Raw genomic sequence first — 26,257 nt, forward strand, 5'->3', positions numbered from 1 at the left:
TATCTATTACCCACCTTTTTTTTTACCATATCACTGATATTTATACAGAATCATAAGCAATGTTCTAATAATTCATGTGAATGTGATAATACGATCATCTGTGTGCTCCATTGATTTCTGTTTGTGCGGAGCTTGATTAGTAATGCCTAGGAATATAAACGTGAACACTATATCATTTGAGAAAAGAGATACTGTATCTATGTGAAGAGTTGATCATTTTATGCAATTCATCAGTACAACTGACTGCAGAGTTGCTGATACTACGTGTCGGTGTGAATACTTTTTCATATTTACCCCCTTTCAGGGGTATAACATTATATTTGTACAAATAGCGTTTTACTTTTTTTATCGTATAAATTAGTCTCCCACAGCCTCCCAGGCAGCCCTCCCAGCACTCCCCAGCGTTTGTCCTCAGTCTCTAGATTAGTCTGACAGACTTGTCAGCCAGCCGCTGACTCAGTATAGTTAATTATTTGGGTGAGCTGCTCCCATTCATCTCAGTGCATTGGAAAGCATTCAGGGCAGGGGATGTTTCATTAGTTTAATGTTTCATCAGTTTAGAGGTTTCATTAGTTAAATGCCCTGCTTCGCGCCCAATAAGGTCTGTTTAAATCGCCCATTCGCAGTGGGTCGACTCCTGTAATCACTCAGAAGTGCGCCCTTCATTGCGAGACTGTGTCCCAGACTGGTAATGCCTGCGTTTGAAATGGCACCCTATTCCCTATCAAGTGCACTACTTCTGACCAGAGCCGTATGCGCCCTGGTCAAAAGTAGTGCACTCATGTTGCATGGTGTTTTGTGTAGGTGGAAGGAATAACAGGGCATTATCTGTGTCATATTTTGATGATTGTTAAATTGTAAAAAAAGAAATGCCAATAAATATATTGTACAAAAAACAAAAGTAGTGCACTATCGGGTGCAATTTTGAGATTCAACCTGGGCCTTTATGTCAACAGTGGAACATGCAGAATAATACACTAGAACAAAATGTAAAACAGTATCAGCCCTTGTCCTGGGAGAGTGTACTCGGGTGTCTCCCACGCTAGGAGATTGCCACTCTTCCCTTTCTACATGATATCAAGCCAGGCCTGAGTAATGAAAATATGTTTTTTTCTTCATGGCTCTGTGCATTCACCTCATTCTTTGCTACTGCACTTGTCTAATTTTGTTCGTTTTTCATCCATGCTCCATGCTCCAAACAGTCATGCCTGTAGATAGGGCTGTGATCAGGATAGCATATATTGTATTTCTCAAAGGAATAACTCCCAGAAAGAAAAATTCCATCTTCCAAAGCACTGCTTTGGATCAGACCTGGCATTAATTCCACCTAGCTTCCACCTAGCTTCGAATATAATGATAAAAGTCACCTTGTCCGAGAGAGATTTACATGGTTATTAAAACGTCACGCCAGGGTAAGACTACACGAAACACAGCCCTTATTGTAAGTGTTTCTAAAATCCCCTATGGGAAAAATGAATGGTGGAAAAATGATTGGAACCATTTCCCTGTTTGACCGCTAGGTTTTATGACACCTCCACTGTGGGGCTCTATCAGCTGTACAATTAGCCTCTACACATTAACTCACATTAACTCTGCACTGAGATTAAAAACTATAATTTAATACTTACAGAGGGATCTGTTAGTAGAAAAAATATTTTATTTATAAAAAGTTAAACACCTTAAGAACTTTTTTTTATGTGCAGTTTTACAGCTAATTATACCTGTAATTCTATTTTGCAATGGGGTAGGGCAAAAATGTTGCAGTATTAAATCTAATTTTCTAAATTCTACACATTTTGCCATGACTTATAGGATTCATATTTTCCCAAAACTCTACCAACTTTCAATACCGGGAATAATTCCTATTTATCTGAGAGTCCCTGGAAATACCGAAAAAAATTGGAAGAGCCCATTTAAAGAGTTTAAAAACAAGATATGGTCACGCAGGTTCTCCCAAAATAAGATTGTTGCTTTACCACATAGCCAACTCGGCTGCGTCACTACCTAAAGATTTCACAACAAGTGAAACTGATATTTAATAACGATAGAGTAGGCCTAACTATGATCGGCAATGACATTGTTGTGAATTGCAAAACAGACCGTTCATAAATTCAGAGTGTTATCATGTTCCTCAATTAATTCAGCTCATTTCAGCAGTAGTGGTAGGCTATATCTACACAGAGCACGCACAGAGCGCACCCCGAGTAGTCCATAACATTGTCGACTTTGTGTGAAGTAAATACACTAGGTTAATAGCTTCCATGCGACAACCTGTTTGGATAATGTGCAATTTAATTTTTTTACAAAATGTTGTAATTTCCCGGGTCTTGTCATTAAATTTTTTCGGGAAATCTGAAGAGTGGTCCCGGGATCCCGATTACCCGTGTTAATCCCTAATGATATATGCCATGTTAATATGATATGTGAGTGAGCGTGACTAACATAATCAATGGGGCCCTGGGCACATTGGCCATGATTACTACACGTTTACATAGCTGGCTAGACTAACTAGACTAATTTACCAATCTGACATGGCAAATTTATTGACTGTCAGTAACATATAACAACAGGAAAACTGCTGATGCACAACCAAGTTTCGAAATTGCAACTTTAGTAAATTGAGACACCGACTGAGTCCTCCTCCCCCCCCCCCCCCCCCCCAAAAATGACAAAAATACAGAGGTCTGGACCTCTGTGTCCTCATATGTAGCTACGGCCCTGCATGATTCTCATGTAAAACTCTTCTGTATCTCCAGGGGTCCTATTGAACTCTTCTCCTCCCTCCCTATCACCACATCTTCATCGGCAGACTCAATAGTCTTGGTTCCTCAAATGATTGCCTCGCCTAGTTCACCAACTACTTCTCTGATAGAGTTCAGTGTGTCAAATCGGAGGGCCTGTTGTCCGGACCTCTGGCAGCCTCTATGGGGGTGCCACAGGGTTCAATTCTTGGGCTGACTCTTTTTTCTGTATACATCAATGATGTCGCTCTTGCTGCTGGTGAGTCTCTGATCCACCTCTACGTAGACGACACCATTCTGTATACTTCTGGCCCTTCTTTGGACACTGTGTTAACAACCCTCCAGACGAGCTTCAATGCCATACAACTCTCCTTCCGTGGCCTCCAACTGCTCTTAAGTACAAGTAAAACTAAATGCATGCTCTTCAACCGATTGCTGCCTGCACCTGCCCGCCAGTCCAGCATCACTACTCTGGACGGTTCTGACTTAGAATATGTGGACAACTACAAATACCTAGGTGTCTGGTTAGACTGTAAACTCTCCTTCCAGACTCACATCAAACATCTCCAATCCAAAGTTAAATCTAGAATTGGCTTCCTATTTTGCAACAAAGCATCCTTCACTCATGCTGCCAAACATACCCTTGTAAAACTGATCATCCTACCGATCCTCGACTTCGACGATGTCATTTACAAAATAGCCTCCAATACCCTACTCAATAAATTGGATGCAGTCTATCACAGTGCCATCCGTGTTGTCACCAAAGACCCATATACTACCCACCACTGCGACCTGTATGCTCTCGTTGGCTGGCCCTCGCTTCATACACGTCGCCAAACCCACTGGCTCCAGGTCATCTACAAGACCCTGCTAGGTAAAGTCCCCCCTTATCTCAGCTCGCTGGTCACCATAGCAGCACCCACCTGTAGCACGTGCTCCAGCAGGTATATCTCACTGGTCACCCCCAAAGCCAATTCCTCCTTCGGCCGCCTCTCCTTCCAGTTCTCTGCTGCCAATAACTGGAACGAACTACAAAAATCTCTAAAACTGGAAACACTTATCTCCCTCACTAGCTTTAAGCACCAGCTGTCAGAGCAGCTCACAGATTACTGCACCTGTACATAGCCCATATATAATTTAGCCCAAACAACTACCTCTTCCCCTACTGTATTTATTTATTTTGCTCCTTTGCACCCCATTATTTCTATTTCTACTTTGCACTTTCTTCCACTGCAAATCTACCATTCCAGTGTTTTACTTGCTATATTGTATGTACTTCGCCACCATGGCCTTTTTTTGCCTTCACCTCCCTTATCTCACCTCATTTGCTCACATTGTATATAGACTTATTTTTCTACTGTATTATTGACTGTATGTTTGTTTTACTCCATGTGTAACTCTGTGTTGTTGAATGTGTCAAGCTGCCTTGCTTTATCTTAGCCAGGTCGCAATTGTAAATGACAACTTGTTCTCAACTTGCCTACCTGGTTAAAAAAAGGTGAAATATATAATTTTTTAAAATCTCCCTTCCTGCCCAATAACTCCCTGCATCATTCCCTCCCGCTGTGAATGAAGCCAGGTGAATTGATGAGAGACATCTCTTGATGGATCATTTTGCAGGGTTGCTAGGTCTTCATTTTTCCTGTGCAGAAGTAGTTCTCTTGGTCTTTCATCACACAGCTCTCTGTCTCTGTCACGGGACACATAGACAAGTGGAGCATTACTGCAGTTCATATTCTATGGAGGAGTGTCAACTCTGCACCTTTCAGCCTGCACTGTGAGTGAGTGAGTGAGTGAGTGAGTGAGTGAGTGAGTGAGTGAGTGAGTGAGTGAGTGAGTGAGTGAGTGAGAACTAAGAATGACACTGCAAGGGATAGCTGCCATTTTACAGGCTCCTGAACAATTCTGTATTTTGTGTTTTTGCGTAGATCTTAACTTTTTTTGCACATAATGTTTCCGGCATTGTTTTCTATGACCGAAAAGAGCCTCTGGACATCAGAACAGCGATCACTAACCTCCCTTTGGATGAATATTTGTACTTCAACGAGTCGGTGGTGCAGGACATACTGCTCACCCCGGACCTGGATTCAGAATGACGTTCAGGGTTAGGGACATTGTGAGGAGACTACCTAAACCATTTCAACTGGAACAACCATTTCAGTAACGGGTGCATTAAATAACTGATTGAATTAGTTTAGAAAAATGTATGGTATTTATCTTTGTGTAGCATAAGATGAATCAATCAACCAATGCACAAATACAGATATTGAAAACAATCCAAAACATTTCTATCTGCAGTACAGCATGCTGGGAAATCTGATAATGATGGGCTTGGTTTTGATGGGAATGTTTTACTCTCCACAGAGTTAAACTGACACAACCACACTCAACACTTGTTATTAACACCAACACTGGGGTTATTTTACACCACTTGACTGTTAATTTCACTCTTACAGAGTTAATTTAAATCTTGAATCAACACTAGAAATGTTACACTGAAAAGTCAACACTAGGTAACACTGTCCAATTTGCTGTGTTGATATGTCAGTCAGTCATCTGGCTAACTGCCAGCAGAGACTTGTACTGCAGTAAAATTGAAAGGCCAGCTAGATGGATGAAGTAAGAAGCTAACGTTAAACGACGCCTACCTCAGCAGGAGCAAGAAATAGGCTACTAAGTTCTAATAACTTTGCTTTACAGAGAGTAGGATACTGAGACAGACAGTGATGTGGCGCTCAGTGGTCAGGCTCCCAAACTTGGGGTCGAGGCCCCGTGTGGGATCCCCTGAGAAAATATTTACTAATCTTATCAAAAAAGTTGTAAAAAATAATTTAAAAAAGATACGCTTCAATATGAACATCTCAACTAGGCCTTTATTAAAATGCAATCAAAATGCAAACAATACAATTCTAAAAATGTAATTTTTCATTTATATCGGCTGTTGTTTGTCTTATCTATTACCCACCTTTTTTTACCACATCACTGATATTTATACAGAATCATAAGCAATGTTCTAATAATTAATGTGAATGTGATAATACGATCATCTGTGTGCTCCATTGATTTCTGTTTGTGCGGCCCTAATCCCAGAGACTCGGAAAAGGAAAAGACAGCGTAAGAGAGACACCCTGACGAAACTACGTTGGCAAAAAAATGATCTGCCTCTACTTTCCGTTCTGTTGGTGAACGTACAATCACTGGAGAAAAAATTGGACGAGCTCTGTTCAAGAGTATCCTATCAACGGGACCTGAAGAACTGTGATGTCTTATGTTTCTCAGAGTTGTGACTGAACGAGGACATGGATAATATACACTGACTACACAAAACAAAACACCGGCTCTTTCCATGACATAGACTGACCAGGTGAATCCAGGTGTAAGCTACTATCCCTTATTGATGTCACTTGTTAAATCCACTTCAATCAGTGTAGATGAAGGGGAGGAGACCGGTTATTAAAGAAGGTTTTTTTAAGCCTTGAGACAATTGAGACATGGATTGTGTATGTGTGCCATTCTGAGGGTGAATGGGCAAGATGAAAGATTGAAGTGCCTTTGAACGGGGTATGGTAGTAGGTGCCAGGCACACCGGTTTGTGTCAAGAACTGCAGCTCTGCTGGGTTTTTCACACAACAGTCTCCTGTGTGTATGAAGAATGCGCCACCACCCAAAGGATATCCAGCCAACTTGACACAACTGTGGGAAGCATTGGAGTCATTATGGGCCAGCATCCCTGTGGAACGCTTTCAACATCTTGTAGAGTCCATTCCCTGATGAATTGAGGCTGTTCACAGTGACCGTGCATATATATCCCAACCAGAATCCATGGATTACAGGCAACATCCGCACTGTGCTCAAGGCTAGAGCTGTCGCTTTCAAGGAGCGGTACACTAATCCGGACACTTGTAAGAAAACCTGCTACGACCTCCGCCGAGCCATCAAACAGGCAAAGCATCAATATAGGACTAAGATCGAGTCCTACTATGCCAGCTCTGAGCCACGCTGGATGTGGCAGGGCTTGTAAACAGAGGTCCAGCTGTTCCGGACGACCGTGTGATCACGCTCTCCGTAGCCGATGTGAGTAAGACCTTTAAACAGGGACGCAGGGTCTGAGCATACTCAGAGCATGCACTGACCAGCTGGCAAGTGTCTTCACAGACATTTTCCTCTCCCCGACCCAGTCTGTAATACCTACATGTTTCAAGCAGACCACCATAGTTCCTGTGCCCCAAAACAGTAAGGTAACATGTTTAAGTGACTATTGCCCCATAGCACTCACATCTGTAGCCATCAAATGCTTTGAAAGGCTGGTCATGGCTCACATCAACACCATCATCCCAGACACCCTGGACCCACTCCAATTCCCCATATTGCCCCAACAGATAAACAGATGACGCAATCTCTATTGTACTCCACGCTGCCCTCTCCCACCTTGACAAGAGGTACACCATGTAAGAATGCTGTTCATTGACTACAGCTCTGCTTTCAACATCATAGTGTCCTCCAAGCTCATCACTAAGCTAAGGACCCTGGGACAGAACACCTCCCTTTGCAACTGGATCCTGAACTTCCTGACGGGCCACCACCAGGTGGTGAGGGTAGGCAATAACACATCAGCCACGCTGACCCTCAACACGGGCGCCCTTCAGGAGTGCATGCTGTACTCCCTGTTCACCCACGACTGCATGGCCAAGCACGACTCCAACATCAATACGTTTGCCCACGACACCATGGTGGTAGGCCTGATCACCGAAGACGATGAGTCTATAGGGAGGAAGTCAGAGACCTGGCAAATGAAGGCCCTAAAAATGGTCAAAGACTCCAGCCACCCAAGTCATAGACTGTTCTCTCTGCTACCACACGGCAAGTGGTACCAATGCACCAAGTCTGGAACCAACAGGACCCTGAACAGCTTCTGACTCCAAGCAATAAGACTGCTAAATAGTTATCTAAATAGTTAACCAAATAGCTACCCGGACTTTATGCATTGACCCTTTTTGCACAAACTATTTTTGACTCACCACGTACACTCCTGCTACTCTATATTATCTATCCTGTTGCATAGTCACTTCATTCCTAGTTATATGTACATATCTACCTCAATTACCTCGTACCCCTGCACATCAACTCGGTACTGGCACCATGTGTATATAACCAAGTTATCGTTATTCATTGTGTATTTATTATACTGAACAAAAATATAAATGCAACATGCAACAATTTCAAAGATTTTACTGAGTTACGGTGTATATAAGGAAATCAGTCAATTTAAGTAAATAAATTAGGCCCTAATCTACGGATTTTGCATGACTGGGAATACAGATATGCATCGGTTGGTCACAGATACCTTAAAAAAGGTAGAGGAGTGGATCAGGAAACCAGTCAGTATCTGGTGTGACCACCATTTGCCTCATTCATCGCGACACATCTCCTTCGCATAGAGTTGATCAGTCTGTTGATTGTGGCCTGTGGAATGTTGTCCCATTCCTCTTCAATGGCTGTGCGAAGTTGCTGGTTATTGGCGGGAACTGGAACACGCTGTCGTACATGTAGATCCAGAGCATCCCAAACATGCTCAATGGGTGACATGTCTGGTGAGTATGCGGGCCATGGAAGAACTAGGACATTTACAGTTTCCAGGAATTGTGTACAGATCCTTGCGACGTGGGGCTATGGAGTATAATGCTGAAACATGAGGTAATGGCAGCGGTTGAATGGCACGACAGTGGGCCTCAGGATCACGTCACAGTATCTCTGTGCATTCAAATTGCCATCTATAAAATGCAATTGTGTTCGTTGTCCATAGCTTATGCCTGCCTACCATAACACCACCGCCACCATGGGACACTCTATTCTCAACGTTGAAACACCATACACATGGTCTGCGGTTGTGAGGCCGGTTGGACGTACTGCCATATTCTCTAAAACGACGTTGGAGGCAGCTTATGGTAGAGAAATTAACAGTAAATTCTCTGGCAACAGCTCTGGTGGACATATTTGCAGTCAGCATGCCAATTGCACGCTCCCTCAAAACTGGAGACATCTGTGTTACTGTGTTGTGTGACAAAATTGCACATTTTAGAGTGGCCTTTTATTGTCCCAAGCACAAGGTTTATCTGTGTAATGATCATGCTGTTTAATCAACTTGTTGATATGCCACACATGTCAGGTGGATGGATTATCTTGGCAAAGGAGAAATGCTCACTAACAGATATATAAACAAATCTGTGCACAGAATTTGAGAAAAAGAACCTTTTTGGGTGTACAAATGTTAGATACATTTCTTTGGGGGGGGGGGGGGATCTTTTATTTCAGCTCATGAAACATGGGACCAATTTACATGTTACATTTACATTTTTGTTCAGGGTATTACGTGTTATTACTTTTCTATAATTTCGCAGTTTTCTCTATATCTGCATTGTTGAGAAGGGCCCATAAGTGAGTATTTCACTGTTAGTCTACATCTGTGACAAAAATGTTTTGATTTGATTTGACTAGTAATACAAATTTGTGTGAAGTGAGTGGGATGTCTTTGATATGTTGTTTAGAACAGTTTTTGTCATGGCCCTTGAATATTACGCATTTATTATGCTCAGGGATGGGTGTTGTCTTTGAATCCAGTCCAGATATTTCAAGGATTTGCTTTTTCACCTGGTTTAATTTGTGTGAAGTAAATGGGATGTTTTGTTTGCCCAGTCTTGGCACAGCTTTGAACATTAAACATGTATGATACTCAGGGACAGCAATTGCCATTGATTAAAATCAGTGCAGATATGTCAAGTATTTTCTTTTTTCTTTTTTCCTGTATTTTTAAGTGTGTTTCTACAGGTTGAATGTTATTCAGGGTAATTCATACACTTGAGATAGCAGACTGTACTTTTCCAAATATCCAGAGTTGGGTTACATGAATCCCTAAGTAAAAAATTCAAAGGACAGAAACATTATGTCCTATTTGCATGCTAATTTAGTCTCAGCTCTGTGTTGATAAACGTAACTTGAGCTCATCTCCAAACGCAGCAATGATATTAAGAAATATGGCTTAAGCCTGCTAGCATTTGTGGAGCGTGTGTGGCGTAAAATGGAGGAGGTTTGATTACAAACCGGATGGCCAAAGAACCTCCTCTTTTCTCCTCTACTCTCCCTGCCCTCTGAGTGTAAACTAGGAATGTAGTCCAGTCAATGGGTTGAAGCCAGGTTAAAAGGGCTGATGAAGTGAAGGAGATATCATCATTTTCAGGAGACTCATTGAATCAGTGTGGAGCGTGGCTCAGTTGGTAGAGCATGGCATGTGCAGCGCCAGATTTGAGAGTTCAAATCCCACACGGGACTAGAATGAGAAGTACTGGTATACAAATATATATGCCCTTTCCTACTGGATAAGAGTATCTGTAAAGGTGTGACTTCAGTCATTATTTTGTGCTGCATTTTAGATTACTTCAGTTGCATGCTGATTGTACGTCTTCGGTCTTGTGTAGCATCCCACTGTGAGTTACCCTTGGTGCGTTATGTTCTTTAGAACAGGAGTTCTCAAACTTTTTGGGTCTAGGGAGCCCATTTGTGATAGAAAATTAATCAGGGACCCCCTCATAATCAGAACATTCGAGTGAGGTAAAAAAAAATAAGTTTTACTATGACTTCGGCAGTGCATTGGTTTTTGCCAGGCATAATGTCATCCAAAAAGGTATACTTTCGACTAATCTGTCCATTGAACATTCTTCCAAGAGTCTTGATGACCATCCAGGTGCTTCCAGGTGCTTTTTGGAAAACTTGAGTCAACTTTTTGAACAAGATGGGTCCCATTTTGTCTGTCGAAAACCAAACACTGCATTCCACAGTAAGAGCCTTATACTAACGGTCAAGCACGGTGGTGGTAGTGTGATGGTTTAGGGATGCTTTGCTGCATCAGGACCTGGACAACTTGCCTTAATATAAGGAACCATGAATTCTGCTCTGTATCAGAGAATTCTACAGGAGAATGTCAGGCCATCCGTCTGTGAGCTGAAGCTGAAACACACCACGCAGCCAGACAATGATCCAAAACACACAATCAAGTCTATATGAAAATGGTTAAAACGCAACAAATTTGAAGTTTTGAAATGGCCTAGTCAAAGTCCAGATCTAATCCCAATTGAGATGTGGCAGGACTTGAAACGAGCATTTCATACTTGAAAACCCACAAATGTCACTGCAAGAGTGGGCCAAAATTTCTTCCACATAGATGTGAGAGACTGATCAACAACTACAGAAAACATTTGGTTGCAGTCATTGCAGCTAAAGGTGGCACAACCAGTTATTGAGTGTAAGGGGGCAATTACTTTTTCACACAGGGTAATTGGGTGTTGCATAACTTTGTTAATTAAATACAGTGGGGAGAAAAAGTATTTGATCCCCTGCTGATTTTGTACGTTTGCCCACTGACAAAGAAAGGATCAGTCTATAATTTTAATGGTAGGTTCATTTGAACAGTGAGAGACAGAATAACAACAAAAATATCCAGAAAAACGCATGTCAGAAATGTTATAAATTGATTTGCATTTTAATGAGGGAAATAAATATTTGACCCCCTCTCAATCAGAAAGATTTCTGGATCCCAGGTGTCTTTTATACAGGTAACGAGCTGAGATTAGGAGCACACACTTAAAGGGAGTGCTCCTAACCGCAGCTTGTTACCTGTAAAATAGACACCTGTCCACAGAAGCAATCAATCAGATTCCATACTCTCCACCATGGCCAAGACCAAAGAGCTCTCCAAGGATGTCAGGGACAAGATTGTTGACCTACACAAGGTTGGAATGGGCTACAAGACCATCGCCAAGCAGCTTGGTGAGAAGGTGACAACATTTGGTGCGATTATTCGCAAATGGAAGAAACACAAAAGAACTGTCAATATCCCTCAGCCTGGGGCTCCACGCAAGATCTCACCTCGTGGAGTTGCAATGATCATGAGAACGGTGAGGAATCAGCCCAGAACTACACGGGAGGATCTTGTCAATGATCTCAAGGCAGCTGGGACCATAGTCACCAAGAAAACAATTGGTAACACACTACGCCGTGAAGGACTGAAATCCTGCAGCGCCCGCAAGGTCCCCCTGCTCAAGAAAGCACATATACATGCCCGTCTGAAGTTTGCCAATGAACATCTGAATGATTCAGAGGACAACTGGGTGAAAGTGTTGTGGTCAGATGAGACCAAAATGGAGCTCTTTGGCATCAACTCAACTCGCCGTGTTTGGAGGAGGAGGAATGCTGCCTATGACCCCAAGAACACCATCTCCACCGTCAAACATGGAGGTGGAAACATTATGCTTTGGGGGTCAGGACAACTTCACCGCATCAAAGGGACGATGGACGGGGCCATGTACCGTCAAATCTTGGGTGAGAACCTCCTTCCCTCAGCCAGGGCATTGAAAAGGGGTCGTGGATGGGTATTCCAGCATGACAATGACCCAAAACACATGGCCAAGGCAACAAAGGAGTGGCTCAAGAAGAAGCACATTAAGGTCCTGGAGTGGCCTAGCCAGTCTCCAGACCTTAATCCCATAGAAAATCTGTGGAGGGAGCTGAAGGTTCGAGTTGCCAAGCGTCAGCCTCGAAACCTTAATGACTTGGAGAAGATCTGCAAAGAGGAGTGGGACAAAATCCCTCCTGAGATGTGTGCAAACCTGGTGGCCAACTACAAGAAACGTCTGACCTCTGTGATTGCCAACAAGGGTTTTGCCACCAAATACTAATTCATGTTTTGCAGAGGGGTCAAATACTTATTTCCCTCATTAAAATGCAAATCATTTTATAACATTTTTATAACATTTTTGACTCACTGTTCAAATAAACCTACCATTAAAATTATAGACTGATCATTTCTTTGTCAGTGGGCAAACGTACAAAATCAGCAGGGGATCAAATACTTTTTTCCCCCACTGTACATAAAATAAGTATACATTTGTTTTATTATCTGTAAACTCAGGTTCCCTTTATCTAATATTAGGTTTTGGTTGAAGATCTGATAACATTCAGTATCAAAAATAGAGAAAATCAGAAAAGGGGGCAAATACTGTTTTCACGGCACTATATATTGAGATCTGGCCGCGGATCCCCTGCAGTGGGGACCCCACTTTGAGAACCCCTGCGGACCCCACTTTAAGAACCCCTACTTTAGAACGTCAACAACACATCTCGCTCTATGACTGTATTAGTCACATACAGTATACATGATCAGTATAGTGCTTAAAGAAAACAGATGGCCATATGAACGTAGGCTTACATGATACCGTTTTTAGGATTCCTGATGGCACCCATGCACACTCCGTGTAGGTATCTAAATGAATTGGCTGTGTCTGAAATGGCACCTTATTCAAAATACAGTGGTCAAAAGTAGGCAATAGGGTGCCATTTTGGACGGACCCTAAATCTGTGTTTCAAGCTCGAGTTAGCAGCCATTCTGAGTCTATGCCTGCATCGTTTCACCCATTTCAATGGTGACCCGCAGGTTAATTGTCTATTTGTTTTAATCATTGATTTATTAAACCATTGCAGAAAGTAAATTTGTTTTTCTTTTAATCTTTCACTTTAATAGATTGAAGGCGCTTTCGCAATTATCCTCTCTGAAGCCATACGTGCTCCCGGTTCGCTATATCTGTTCTTCGGTGCAGCCACAGCAATCTGACTCATTTAAAGATTTAACTTCCAACATCCCCTGGAGTGCACCTGTAAGATCTGCCCAACAATTTATATATACACTAGATGACTGATAGGTGGAGCGGTGTTGAAGCCATCGTGCCTCCATGTTGGCACTCCCCCACCGCTGTAAGAAAATATTTTGTCAGCTATAGAAATGCATGTATTAACCTCTACATTCGTTTTTGCCACATTTATTCTATTACAGACACTTTAATTATATTATGTGAGCTAAACATAAAAATGAAATATTTAAATACATGTAATTATGTCCTTGAAACATTTCGTTGAAATAGTGTAGAATTCCATACATTCCTATGAAGGACTGCTCCTACTGAATGTTGCCAATATGGCCGACCCGTGGCGTGCGTCAAAGCCTCTAAATGGTCATACATATCATCAGCAATCCAGGGTTTGTATACATCAATGGCTGTGCCGTCCCAGTGCTCTGGTGGTGGGTACAGTACAGTTTATGGAATGAGAGGCGGGTCATCCTCAGTGAAGTAAAGAGTAGCCAACCTTGGCCCTCTTTACCTGTGAGTTTAGAGGTTTTTCGATCCCAGCAGTCAGGCACTTTGCAGGCTTAATTGACTCTTAATTGCCTCTAAGTGCTTATTTTACGTTGTGGCTCAAGTCCATCAGAATAATGAGGAAGTAGATGAAGTAAGGTTTGGCAATGGAGACAGACAGAATGGCAATTGAGTCATCCGGTTCTATAGTTTAACAATTCCCTGCTCGGGCCACATATACAAAAATTTATGTACTCACAATGCTGTAAGTCACTTTGGATAAAAGTGTCTCCTAAATGGCATATATTATATTGTATTACATTAACAACACCACATTGGGAATGGGAGAGGATACGTTTTCACTGGAGTAAAAAGTCTGTTTTATTTAGTGAGGAAAGCTAGGACCCAGTTGTCCCTGCTCCCCTTTGCTCCGTGTCCTCTTCAGAAGAGAAGTCAGACTAGGTCAAAGTAATGACTCTTTCCTGATGTGACCAGGACAGAAGCAGAGCAGCACTAACACCAGAATCGGGGAACCCCGTGGCACCCACAACTTACATTACATAAACCCATTTGGACATCAAGGGTGTCTGATAAAATATTTCCTTACTGATTTTGTTTGTCAACACTAAAGCAGGGCCACCGAGGCACAAGGAACATTTGTGGAACACTTGTGTAATGTGTTTTTGTCAGTGAGGAACTTAACTTCACCTTCCCTCATTTGCCTCAGCAGCTCATCAGTTTGTCTGAGGACACTCACGCATACACACACACACATATATACACACACACTGTGTGCTGTTTATACCCGTCTCCCCCGGGCCTGTGTACTCATATATCCCTCTGTATTATCACTAAATAAGAACAGGGTTACTTTCCCCCTAAATTTTTTAAAGTGTCTCTCTCTTCCCCCAGTCACGCAGCACTGACTGTCTGACAGAAATATGCAGTGCATATGGCATATCCCTGACTTCTCCCGGTGTAAACCACAACACAGTATGAGAGCCCAGCCAAATGTTAAACAGGGGAGGAAATTGTCATTCCAAGCAGGTCTCAGAAAAAGGAGAAAAGTACACCATGGGGCTAGGTAGCATTTTAAGCAGCAAGGAGAATGTGCGACTGGAGAGGTTGATTGATGAGTTCTGCTGGTCGTAAAAGTGTTTCCCCCTCCTCATACCCTTTGATATTAAATAGCAAATGAACCATTTGTAATGGGGCAGGAGCTCGGGCCCTAAGCTCCAGAGTCATGTTAGCTGGTCTCTGCTGGATCTCCGAGTTGGCTTAAATGATTTCAGCAGATCCTTTCCAACCGACGCGTGAATTTGATGCAGTTTTTTGGGTTACTATGATCTTACGAATATGTATCGAATGGGGGAATATCTTTGCGGTTAGTGTAATTGAGCGTGAACAAAACCTAGGATCTGTGTATGTGTGTGTGTGTGGTGTTTTTGCGTGAGAGAGAGTGTGTGTGTGCATGTATTTGCGTCAATCGTAACCTATCAAGTGCAAAGACACAGAATGAGTGTGCGCTCAATCTTCCTTCATCAAGGGGACGGATCGTCAGTTAGCAAGCTGTTTGGTGAAGTAACAGGTGTTGTGTTGAACATTAGCATGTGATTGGAGTCAAGACAGGAACCTGTCTGTGTCCCTGCTTCAACAGATCTCAGGTGTTGTTTTTAGACCTCATTTCATCTTCCCTCTCCTTACCTCGGATCAACTTCCATTTTTTTCTACTTCGTTGATTTATTCAGTCCTGTCTCTACTTCCGTATATTGAAAATAACCAGGAACTCTTCAACTCGGCTATTTCAAATAAGGGTCTACTTGCAATAACTGTAATATGTGGTCCATTTTTCCTGCTCTACTTGGGTTGAATGCACTGACTGGATAAAAGCGTCTGCGAAGTGACTAAAATTATAACTCAACTTGAAGTATTCTCTTAAATGAAGCACAGAGCATAAAGTACGTCTCTTGAATCCAGCAATTATTGCGCGTCATAATTAACAGAATAAAGAGATATCGAGATGTGCCTCATAATTACTGCAAGAATGACTGATAACATGCTTTTACATTGACTGAGAAATGAAAGTTCTATACCCACAATTAGACACTTCTTGATACGCTGTCATCCTTCAATCATCAAAAAGGCTTAGCTAATTAACTTACAGAAATAAATGCTGTCAGCAGTCATGCGGGAGCCTCAGAATACCTACCGTCATGGTATGCATTCTAATTAGGTTGGCTTCAAATGGAGACAGACCTTCACAGCAATACCCTGGGGACAAAAAAAACAATAACTGGAAGACTGCAATTCCCAGGAGGTTAAAGATACACTTTAACCTTCAGGGCTTAATTGTCGCCAACTGAGAGGAGAGTTACAGGGTTGACTGTCCCTGACCGTAGACAGATAGTGTGCGTGACTCGCTGCGCCGTGGGAGCAGTGTAGAGTGTACACAGGAGACTGCAGTGAGTATTCCAATTGTGACAGCTGGCCTAACGGGCACAGACAGAGAGACACAGAAAACATGTTAATACATACACATGTATGCATGCTCGCACATACCGATGCGCGCGCGCACACACACACACACACACACACACACACATCGCAGCAGTATGGAGAGGAACAACACAATCCCACGATTCATTCAACTCAACCTAGTGTGGCCCTCGTCTCTTACAGTTCTGTTGTCACACTTCACATTAGCACTTAGTTATGAACCAACAAGACAGCGGCACTGGAAGGCTTTCATCTACAAAGAGACAGGACACCAATGGAGAGAGAGGAAGGGGAATTAAGAGGAGACAGTGCAGAGATTTTGAGAGAGAGATGGGAATGGATAGCGACAGAGAAAGGAGAGGGAAGGAAATAGTTGAGTGAGGGTGGGGGGATAGTTTAGGGGTTGAGAGGGGAAGAGAGGGGAGCAGAGATTTTGAGAGAGAGAGATGCAGATGGATAGAGACCCAGAGAGAGGCAGAAGGAAGGAGAGAGGGATCTGAACGGGGGGGGGGACAGTTAAAGGGTCGAGTGCCAACAATAGGATGCCTGCAGCATACAGCAGCAGCAGCAGTATTTGCTACTCGAAGCATATCAAACAGCCGCTTGAGCTCAGTGACCTGGATCAGAGCGCGGGGCCAGGGGTGCAGCTAGCCACTCAGTCAGTATATCATTAAAAAGTCATTCATCAACAGCTAATGCCACTACCTTATCCGATATGCTTACTCACTGGCTCACTGTCTAAATCATCACTTCCCATCGGCCAAAGGTGCTGTCATAAGGCTGATGCCTCAAAATGTCCAGATTAGGTCACACTACTATAACCTATTTATGTCGAGAGTTCAGGGCTTTTTCCTCCAAGGGACGCCAATGAACAATAATGTCACTGAATGAAGAAAAGGGCAAGGGACCAAAATAAAACATGGGAAAAAGAGGTTATGATAAAGTCTCTCAGGCATGCACAGGGGCTGTGTGGTGACCTACAAAGAGGCCGAACAAGGCTGGTTTATGGTGTGCGTTCAAGTTGAATTCACTTAGATCTGGCCGTGAAGGAGGAGAGAGACGGAAGCTGGGAAGGAGGGAGACGAGCAGCTTTTCATTCAAATGTAGTCGGTAACAGAACCCGGCGTTCTACTGGAAGCAAAGCAGCACAAGCCTACCTGCCTGCCTAGCGTTTGGCATTCATCCTTTTACATGGCACACAATGGCAAAGTGGACGTGTCGATTCCCACAACCCGTAGCCCATGGATTACAGAGGCGGAGAAGTAATTGTGTTAGGGCTATCTCACACTGAAATGACAGGCTTAGTTGAACAGATTGCCACATTGTTCAGTGCCAGTGTTCACCTCTCCCTGCAATCCACGGTTAACTCACCCTTTCACTTTCCCTCCTTTTTCCTCTCTCTCTCTATTCTATTGTTTCGGCTGAGAGCCGACAACCGGGCTGGTTATCTTCACTCAGAGCTCCTTGAGTGATAAGAGCATTTCATAGCCGCTTTCCAGTCCCATCCTCTCCCATGTACAGTACCGCAGCACCCATCATCAATTCATGAAACCTATGCAGGCAACCTGGTACAACCTACGCCTGTATGGCCTTTTCTCACTGCAGAGGGACCTTACACAACACCATCTATTCTACTGCAATCTTCTGTAAATACAGAAGAAATATCACTGTCAAACAGCCAGAGTGTGAGAGAGAGAGCACTCTGGACACATTGGAGAACTGGAAAGTGTCCTGTTCTCCTCCCTAAGTGTTTTCCCCATGCTGCAGGAAGTGGAGCAGTGGACTGGCTTGGCTCTCAGTGCTGTGCGAAGGGGGAGGCAGGGTGACTGAGTGACAGACAGCCTTCAGCAGCTGGCTGGGAGGAAGGGAGGGAGGGAGATTCCGACTCTGAACAGGGCCAGTTACCAGGCCCCTCCACTCTACACTTACTGCCTGCTAAACTCAAACTGGCTGCTTTGTCTAAAGCTGGACAAGTCATTCTCTGCTATGGGGTCAGATGGTGCACTCCACGGGGAGGTGTGGGAAATACGCTATATATACAAAAGTATGTGGACACCCCTTGAAATTAGTGGATCTGGCTATTTCAGCCACACCCGTTGCTGACAGGTGTATAAAATCGAGCACAGAGCCATGCGATCATAGACAAACATTGGCAGTAAGAATGGCCTTACTGAAGAGCTCAGTGACTTTCAACGTGGCACCGTCATAGGATGCCACCTTTCCAACAAATAAGTTCTTCAAATTTATGCCCTGCTAGAACTGCCCTGTCAACTGTAAGTGCTGTTATTGTGAAGTGGAAATGTCTAGGAGCAACAACGGCTCAGCCGCGAAGTGGTAGGCCACACAAGCTCACAGAATGGGACAGCCGAGTGTTGAACCGCGTAGCGCGTTAAAAAAAGCGTATAGCGCGTCTCTCCTCAGTTGCAACACTCACTACCGAGTTCCAAACTGCCTCTGGAAGCAACGTCAGCACAAGAACTGTTCGTCGTGAACGTCTTGAAATGGGTTTTCTATGGCCGAGCAGCCGCACTCAAGCCTAAGATCACCATGTGCAATGCCAAGTGTCGGCTGGAGTGGTGTAAAGCTCACCACCATTGGACTCTGGAGCAGTGGGAACGTGTTCTTTAGAGTGATGAATCACACTTCGTCATCTGGCGAATCTGGGTTTGGCGGATACCAGGAGAACACTACCTGCCCGAATGCATAGTGCCAACTGTAAAGTTTGGTGGAGGAGGAATAATGGTCTGTTTTTCATGGTTAGGCCCCTTAGTTCCAGTGAAGGGAAATCCTAATGCTACAGCATACAATGACATTGTAGACTCTTCTGTGCTTCCAACTTTATGGCAACAGTTTGGTAAGGCCCTTTGCTGTTTCAGCATGACAATGACCCGGTGCACAAAGCGAGGTCCATACAGAAATGGTTTGTCAAGATCGGTGTGGAAGAACTTGACTGGCCTGCACAGAGCCCTGACCTCAATCCCATCGAACACCTTTGGGATGAATTGGAACACCGACTGCGAGCCAGGCCTAATTGCCTAACATCAGTGCCCGACCTCACTAATGCTCTTGTGGCTGAATGGAAGCAAGTCCCCGCAGCAATGTTCCAACATCTAGTGGAAAGCCTTCCCAGAAGAGTGGAGGCTGTTAAAGCCGCAAAAGGGGGGACCAACTCCATATTAATGCGCATGATTTTGGAATGAGATGTTCGACGAGCAGGTGTCCACATATTTTTGGTCATGTAGTGTATATGTGATCATATACAAATGTAAGCAACGTTTGAAATAATTATGCTTTAGTCAAATATTATATCTGTTTGGTCTTCTTGAGGTCAATTTGCAATCTACAATTTATTTGTAATTATGTTCCGGCCCACTGACCATACACTCAATAAAAAAAATCGGCCCGCCGCTGGATCTAGTTGATAATCCCTTCCATAGACTGTTCTCTCTGCTTCCGCAATTGGAGCCGACAGGCTCCTGAACAATGTCTATCCCCAAGCCATAAGACTGCTTAATAGCAAACACAATTGCTACACTGACTATCTGAGTGGTCCCTTGTATTTTATTTTCCCACTGTCTCTATGCACGTGCACAGGACTCTACACACTCACGCACACTGACACTTCAACACACACACACACACACACACACACACACACACTTAATTTGCTCGCACACACATTAGACGCACACACATTTCTACTGACTCTACACACAAGCTCATACAATCATCACAGTGAATATGCGGCTACTACTAGTAGTCACTTTAACCCCTATACAAAATGACCCTGCATATAGCTTACTTACTTCTCTTCTTCTTATTTCTTATTTTTATTCCTCGTGTGTTTTTTTTCTACCTTATGTTATTTTTAGAACTACATTGATATTGATTACTGCGTTGTTGGATGTAGAGCTTTCAAGGAAGGCATTTCACTCTACTTGAGCACCTGACATTTACATTTGAAACTTGAAACCTGAAACTTGAATGGAACAGTCAGCCACATGTTGGCAAGTATCCGGCCAGCAACCTTCACCTGTCAGCGGCAACAGCTTCCACAGGCTCATCATTTGTACAAATACAGAAGGTAACCCATTTCGTTACTTTGATACATTTGATAACCCAATTGTGAAACATAACTTATGTAAAATTACATTACTTGTTGCTTATTTTCTTCTTTTTAGATGCATATAATGTCCAGGGCATAACCTAGCCTGGTGGAACCAGCCTGACCGCTATGTTCACCATATAATGTCCAGCACATAACCTAGCCTGGTGGAACCAGCCTGACCGCTATGTTCACCATATAATGTCCAGCACATAACCTAGCCTGGTGGAACCAGCCTGACCGCTATGTTCACCATATAATGTCCAGCACATAACCTAGCCTGGTGGAACCAGCCTGACCGCTATGTTCACCATATAATGTCCAGCACATAACCTAGCCTGGTGGAACCAGCCTGACCGCTATGTTCACCATATAATGTCCAGCGCATAACCTAGCCTGGTGGAACCAGCCTGACCGCTATGTTCACCATATAATGTCCAGCGCATAACCTAGCCTGGTGGAACCAGCCTGACCGCTATGTTCACCATATAATGTCCAGCGCATAACCTAGCCTGGTGGAACCAGCCTGACCGCTATGTTCACCATATAATGTCCAGGGCATAACCTAGCCTGGTGGAACCAGCCTGACCGCTATGTTCACCATATAATGTCCAGCACATAACCTAGCCTGGTGGAACCAGCCTGACCGCTATGTTCACCATATAATGTCCAGCACATAACCTAGCCTGGTGGAACCAGCCTGACCGCTATGTTCACCATATAATGTCCAGCACATAACCTAGCCTGGTGGAACCAGCCTGACCGCTATGTTCACCATATAATGTCCAGCACATAACCTAGCCTGGTGGAACCAGCCTGACCGCTATGTTCACCATATAATGTCCAGCACATAACCTAGCCTGGTGGAACCAGCCTGACCGCTATGTTCACCATATAATGTCCAGCACATAACCTAGCCTGGTGGAACCAGCCTGACCGCTATGTTCACCATATAATGTCCAGCACATAACCTAGCCTGGTGGAACCAGCCTGACCGCTATGTTCACCATATAATGTCCAGCACATAACCTAGCCTGGTGGAACCAGCCTGACCGCTATGTTCACCATATAATGTCCAGCACATAACCTAGCCTGGTGGAACCAGCCTGACCGCTATGTTCACCATTCTATTTCGTCACATTTTATGATATCTAAAGTGAAAAAGAAAGGTGAACGCAGTGATCAGGTTGGTTCCACCAGGCTAATCATAACTAGCATTGATAATGTAATCAGTGCTGTGTGTGTGTGTGTGTGTGTGTGTGTGTGTGTGTGTGTGTGTGTGTGTGTGTGTGTGTGTGTGTGTGTGTGTGTGTGTGTGTGTGTGTGTGTGTGTGTGTGTGTGTGTGTGTGTGTGTGTGTGTGTGTGTGTTTGATAAGGGGCAAGGAGCTGATCTACGCTGCTATGCCCATTAATGGGGCTCTGGGAAAGACCTCACTTCCAGCCTCACCTCTTGCCTAAGGCTGTTACGGCGACCGCATTACCGCCACACCGGCGGTCACGTGTCATGACCACAGTCAAATTCCACATGACCGTTTAGTCAGAGTAACTAGGCTTCTCCAAAACTGCGCTCCGATGCTGCTGATGGTCGTTAGTAGCCTACCAAACTTGCTAACTGCCAGTCGCTAATGGCCTGGTAGTCGGGGCTCTATTGTCCATCTAACCACTCTGACATCAAAGCAAATACAATTGAAAATCAAATCAAACACTTCTTCATGAGAGCCCATGTTGCGCAACATTTCTATACGCTATACAATTGTGTGAGAAAACAGAGTTTTGATGGCCTCTACTAATAAGAGGAGGATCCCATCAGTTTTCTAGGACTACTATATTTATTTCTCGACCTTCCTAATATTAAGCACATTGCTTCTCTTTACAACAGGAGTATAGCCTACCTGGCTGGCATGAAAATGCACCGTGGGAAAAGCGTCCTCTATTCGGTATTTAAGTGCATAGATAACGTATCATTTTCCCCCCCTGCCCCTGTTCCGACAGGTGCATGATAACGGTCCATTCGAAATCAAAACAAATTTCACATACATTATTTAGTATATGTAAAGACAAGATTGAATAAAAAAATAGTCTGATGGGTGACAATATTATCACTTGTGAATAATGCCCAGCATGTACAGTAATGCAAGAAACAGCCCATGCCGTTTTCCCCCCATACTTTTTCAAATCATAGTTGCACACATCATGTACCCTAGCCAATAGGCCTATATGTTTGTATCACAACTAAAGTGGCCAAATAACTCCAAACATAGCCTATAGACCTAGGACCCCTGGAACATAGTTAGAGAGCCCATAGCCCACAGAAACTAGTGAATCATGTTCTTATAAGCCCAGTCATCGCGTAATCACATGTGAAAACATTGTTTTGATTGGCCACTATTTAAAAGAGGATCGTGCCCCTATATTTATTGCTCGATTCTTAAAATGAAGCACATTAATCAGCTTTACAACCTGGCATGCTCTCATAATCTTCGTCGTCTGAAGAGGAGAAATCATCAGACCAATATGCAGCGGGTATATTGCTCATCTTCGTATTTATTGAAGGTAAACACACTTAAACAAAATAACGACGATAACAGTCCAGTAAGGTGCACAGACTAAACCGGAAACAACCACCCACAAACACAAGTGAAAAACGAACACACTAAATATGGCTTCCAATTAGAGACAACAACCACCAGCTGCCTCTAATTGGAGGTCATTGAAAAAACACAACATAGAAAGAGAAACCTAGAATAAACATAGAAATAGAAAATATAGAACATACATCAAAACCCCGAAACACACAAAACAAACACCCCCTGCCACGCCCTGACCAAACTACAATAACAAATAACCCCTTTTACTGGTCAGGACGTGACACATGCATAGGTGGTGCATGAGTTGCAAGTTTGGGGAAGCTAATTTTCACCATTATATACACCTTTATAAAAAAGCCTTCCATGCATCATCCCTTTTGCAGACTTATGTAAGATAGGCTACTATTCATAATGTGATGAGTAGATTGGACAGTCATCATTTAGGCTAATAATATAACTCAGTCAATGTTTGCAAGAAAAGACAACGCATGGTTGAGCATGTATAGCATAGAGTAGGCCTAGGCTATAACAGATACGTTTCTTCTTTCTTTGCATGGGGAAAATGTGGCCTGCTATAAACACATTTCATGCAATTCTACCACACTTTATATATGACTGGAGACATTAGCAGATTCCTTTTTATTAGGACAAAAGGTAGCCTACTCTGCTGACAGTGACAAACATATCAATAAAAACAACGTTGTCCATATAATAGGCCTACAAGAAGGGGAGACAAATAGAATATGATGTCCATCTAAACTGGAGGAGGAAATGATTGTACAAAAACTAACTTTTAAGTAGCACTGACCCAATAATGATAAATAGTGAATATGCACAGTGCACACTCACGGGGGATATTGCCGATGCGCTCTGCTGGTGCCAATAAGATAGGCTATTCTGTTGTTCGCTTAATTAAGTTGAGAATTTTCATAACGAAAAGACAGATTAGTCTTTTCATTGTCTTCTCTTTACAGCAATAACCATTTGCTTTCCAAACCATGTCTTGATGCGATTGTATTTAGAAATATTGGCCTCTGTGCATATCAGACAATCGCAACTCAACAATAGTCTGCCCAAATTACGCGCACTGCCTTTCCTTCCGACTAGAGGCAATACCTTTTAAAAAAAAAAAGTGAAATATTCTCCATGACCAAATCATTCTTTCGTAGCCTATTTATTTCTGTATAGAAAGGAGTAGGCTAATAAGACTATATATTTTTGCCAATTTAATTCAATTTACTTTAGGAAAAGCTTCCCCTAGCCTTGTGGATGTGCTGCCTGTTTGCATATAAATAAACATAACCGCACGTAACCTTCATTCACTATTCGAGTGCAGGCCACAGATGATGTTTTTTTAATTCCACCCATAGGCTATATGTAAAGACCAGAATATATTAAGAATAGTCTGATGGATGAGAATATTATCAAGTGCTTGTCAAATTGTGAATGAGACTGATGAAGTGTGTGCAAGCCTGCGCAGGAAACAGAGCCGAGCTCATGCCTTTCATGCAACTTTTTTCAAATCATCATTAGAGTCATTATGTGTTCACAGATGCATGAGATGCAGAGGTACCTGGCACTCAACACATCCACCATGAAGTGATTAATAATGATACAGTACAGCATAAATGTCCAGTAATAGCAACACCCTTTTCATTCCATGTGTTGCTGATGAACTCTGCCTCAACTCTGCCTATTTCTACTGATGGACTGGAGATGCTACTTCCAGACAGCCAGCCTCAGTGGTTTTATGGGGAGACCATAATTGGGTAGGTTTTACCTGACCTGTTCAAACTTCAACATAGTACCTGTTTGTGTGTCAGATATGACCTAACCTAACTGTCATTGGTAATAGAACAGTGACTATATGTGTATGTGTTCACAGAAACGTGTATGGAGCCAGCACATGGAGACTTGCAAGATGATGCGATGAAGTCCAGACTGAAAGACGGGCTTGATGCTGATGTCTCTGAATGGAGATAGACCTGGCACTTTGCATTAAAATGTTGCATTAAAATTGTTCATAAAACTTTTACTTGTATTGTCTTTTTTATTATTGAATTTAATGGTATCTGTCAACATGGGGAGAAACCCTGTGTATTCTGCACCAGGGTCAGGGCACTCCTGCTGTATACGGGACACCACACAGGAAGGTATGACCACTCTGACATGTTTGCTAAGGTAGCCCCATTACCACCAGACAAAATACTGATAGAAACAGTATCTGTATCGGCTGGGAATGACAATGGAAGATGAAAGGTGGTCATTGTTATATTAGCAGAACGCTGATTCTATGGTATTATGTAAAGGGCTAGTTATTCTACATGGACCTGTTACTACATTTGAAAGTTATCAAAACACTTAGTTTAGAATATCTACAGAAATTCAACAATTGCTTTGTCATATTACTCTGTAGGCTACTGACCTATTTAAAGCTTTCTCCGGCATCTCACCATACATCTGCCTATTGTTGTGATTGAGTGGGGGGGAAACAGCTGCAGGCAAGGTGCTGACAGATGGGTGGGTTTTGGTGGTGGCAAGGATACACTGAAGAAATATCCACATCAAACCACACCTCCAAGCCAACTCACGTTTGGCTTCTGTCATGGCTGCCAGCATTTTTTGAGGAGCAAGCCAAAAAAACGAGGCCAAAACAGCAGGTGCAGCTCCCCTTTAAAAGCACCACAAAAAGAGAACATTACGTGGAGAAATAAAGTCATTTCCTGCATTGCTGCTGCTGCCTCGGCTGCATTATTTGCGCCTTGCTGTTAACTTTTAGTTTTGATGATTCCAGATAGGGAATGTCAAAATCCTTACAAATGACTAAGAGTGCGAAACCTCTACCTTAGCTTACCCTCTTCCCCCTGCAGCCAGCATAGTTTAGAGAGAATTCAATCAGGCTGTGTTCCATTCGTTTGCTCCGCTCAAGGTGGCCTAGAAGATTTTGTCAAATCACAATGAAATATGACTTTGGGAAAAATGTGTCAATAATTGAAAATGGGAGGGAGAGAGGTGGGAGGCCAATCAAAATGTGCATCTGTGGCTTGACTGTAAAAATTGTCCTTGTTACATGCAGACGTCTCCTCTAGGTGTGACCTCGGAGTTGCCTGTCTAGCTGTCATGTTTGAGGCTGAGTGTATTCACCT

General features: G+C 43.1%; 1 protein-coding gene and 1 long non-coding RNA gene across 2 annotated transcripts in view; both read left to right on the forward strand.

Moving 5' to 3' along the window:
• The window catches only part of tspan9a (tetraspanin 9a), a 287,169-nt gene that overhangs the window by 109,147 nt on the left and 151,765 nt on the right, over window positions 1-26,257 (forward strand). The gene's annotated exons all lie outside the window — the stretch shown is intronic.
• Window positions 12,567-25,146, forward strand: LOC145861086 (uncharacterized). The gene is made up of 2 exons (XR_014380857.1): window positions 12,567-24,880; window positions 24,997-25,146. It is a non-coding gene; the product is annotated as an uncharacterized LOC145861086 (long non-coding RNA).

The sequence above is a fragment of the Salmo salar genome, chromosome 16, assembly GCF_965601325.2.
Source record: "Salmo salar chromosome 16, fSalSal1, whole genome shotgun sequence".
NCBI lineage: Eukaryota > Metazoa > Chordata > Actinopteri > Salmoniformes > Salmonidae > Salmo > Salmo salar.